The sequence below is a fragment of the Cebus imitator genome, unplaced genomic scaffold (assembly GCF_001604975.1).
Source record: "Cebus imitator isolate Cc_AM_T3 unplaced genomic scaffold, Cebus_imitator-1.0 Scaffold4, whole genome shotgun sequence".
NCBI classification, from domain to species: Eukaryota; Metazoa; Chordata; class Mammalia; order Primates; family Cebidae; genus Cebus; species Cebus imitator.
This window is the reverse complement of record NW_016107319.1, coordinates 8,782,701-8,785,245: the sequence shown is the minus strand read 5'-3', so window position 1 is coordinate 8,785,245 and position 2,545 is coordinate 8,782,701.

Below are 2,545 nucleotides of genomic sequence, written 5' to 3'. Positions count from 1 at the left end.
TCCACATATTTGGTTCTTTTCTACCATGTGGACAAATATTATCTTGAGTTTGCTGTTGTTTTAGATGTCTAGATTTCCCCTAGAGAGCTTTGTTTGACAAGGCATTTTTCCTTTTAGCCCTCCACATTCTTCTTTTTAAGACGGGGTTTCACCATGATGGCCAGGCTCGTCTTGAACTCCTGACCTCAGGTGATCCACCCACCTCAGCCTCCCAAAGTGTTAGGATTACAGGCGTGAGCCACCATGCCCGGCCTCAGCCCTCCACATTCTTATCCATAGGTAAGCCTAGAAATAATGCTGACAATTTTTATTACTTATTCAAAATGCTGTGAGGGTTAAGGAAAAAAGATAATTAAAAATTTTTTTCTGAATTCTTAAAATATGGCTGCTATGCAGAATGTCATGACTAAACATTTCCAAATACTTCTGACTCTTCTCACTACTAAGACAATTTTTTTTTGAGTTAGAGTCTCACTCTGTTGCCCATGCTGGAATGCAGTGGTGCAATCTCACCGCAACCTCCATCTTTTGGATTTAAGTAATTATCCTGCCTCAGCCTTCTGAGTAGGTGTGATTACAGGCATGCACTACCACACTTGGCTAATTTTTGTATTTTCAGTAGAGATGGAGTTTCACCATGTTGGCCAGGCTGGGCTCAAACTCCTGACTTCAAATCATCTGCCCGCCTCAGCCTCCCAAAATGCTGGGATTACAGGCATGAGCAATCGCGCCTGACCTCTTCTCATTACTGAAATAATTAAGAAAGAACTGATTACCTAAAAATAGGTTAACTAGGCCAGGCTTAGTGGCTCACAACTGTAATCTTAACACTTTAGGAGGCCAAGGTGGGAGCATAGCTTGAAGTCACGAGTTTGAGAGCAACCTGGGCACCATAGCAAGACCTGTCTCTACAAAAAAATTGTAAAAATAAAAAATTAAAATAGAGAACAAACCAATAAAAACAATCATCAGAAAAAGCTAGCAAAAGCGAAATATAATACAGATGTGTATATATTACATATATAAATGCATACTATACAGATAATATATGCACATAATTATTATAATATATATCTATGTTATAGGTAACTTATATGTCATATATATATATATATTTCCTTTTCTCCAAATCCTGTGTTTGTGATAGAACGTTATTACTTTTGTAGCAAATTACTCATGGATACTATTGTCAGAGTCACCTTCCCACTGTATTTCCCTAAGTAAGTAAGTATATGAAAAGCCACAAAAAGTTGACTCAGCTAGAGCTAGATGTACCCATCATCAACTCATCAAATTTACGAATAAATGGATATTTCAAATAGTCTGGACAAGTTAAGTACTTTTGGCTTAAGCAGTAATGAGCTAGATGATCCTCTGCCCACACTACGCTTTGGTATGAAGTTGGACATTTATAGTAGTGTTAGAAGTTGTAATGTGCTGCTCTTTGTGATGACAGATCTAGTGGCTCATTCTTGGCCAGGCATGAGCTTTGTATGTGTCTTTCTAGCACTGAAGAGGGTTTCTCCTAAGTTCCTAACATTCTCAGCTCTATCCCCTTTGGGATAAAAGCCATGTATTCATGAGGCAGAGTTAGTGATTAGGGAGAATTTTTTTTTTTTTTTTTTTACAAATCGAACTCTCCTAATATTTAGTATACTGAAATTACATTTTAAGAAAAAATCTTGAAAATCTAAATTCATGTGGATTCCTCTTTTTCTACTCAGAGAATCTCACAGAAGGAAATAAAATTATCAACACAAGATGAGCATAGTTTTACTCTCTTCCCCAACTTTCTATTTTGGAAAGTCTCCCTCCTAGGGAAAAACTGAAACAATAGTACAGTAAACACATATACATTCTACCTACATTCAAAAATTGGCAAATTTTGCAACATTCGAAAGTAAGTTTCAGACATCATGACAATTCATTCCTAAATGCTTCAATATGCACCTCCTGAGAATTGAGTGCCTTCTTTTCCTCATACCATTATCATGCCTAATACAAGTAACAACAGCTTCACATTGGTGGTTAGTCTTCAGTCTTTTAAAAATCTACAACAGGGCCGGGCGCAGTGACTCACGCCTGTAATCCCAGCTCTTTGGGAGGCAGAAGCAGGTATATCATAAGGTCAGGAGTTCGAGACCATCCTGGCCAATATAGTGAAACCCCGTCTCTACTAAACATACAAAAATTAGCCGGATGTGGTGGCAGGAGCCTATAGTCCCAGCTACTCAGGAGGCTGAGGCAGGAGAATTGCTTGAACCCGGGAGGTGGAGGTTGCAGTGAGCCACGATTGCGCCACTGCACTCTAGCCATCTCAAAAAAAATAAAAAATAAAATCTGTAACAGTACTTTCCCCAATCATTTTCTTGTCATAATCTATTCTTTCCTCCTTCTTTCCTTTTCCCTCTCTTTCTTTTCCTTTCTTTATCTTCCTTCCTTCCTCCCTTCCTCTCTTTCTTTCTCTTTCTCTCTCTTTCTCTCTCCCTTTCTTTCTCTCTCCCTTTCCTTCCTTCCTTCCTTCCTTCCCTTCTTTCTTCTTTCT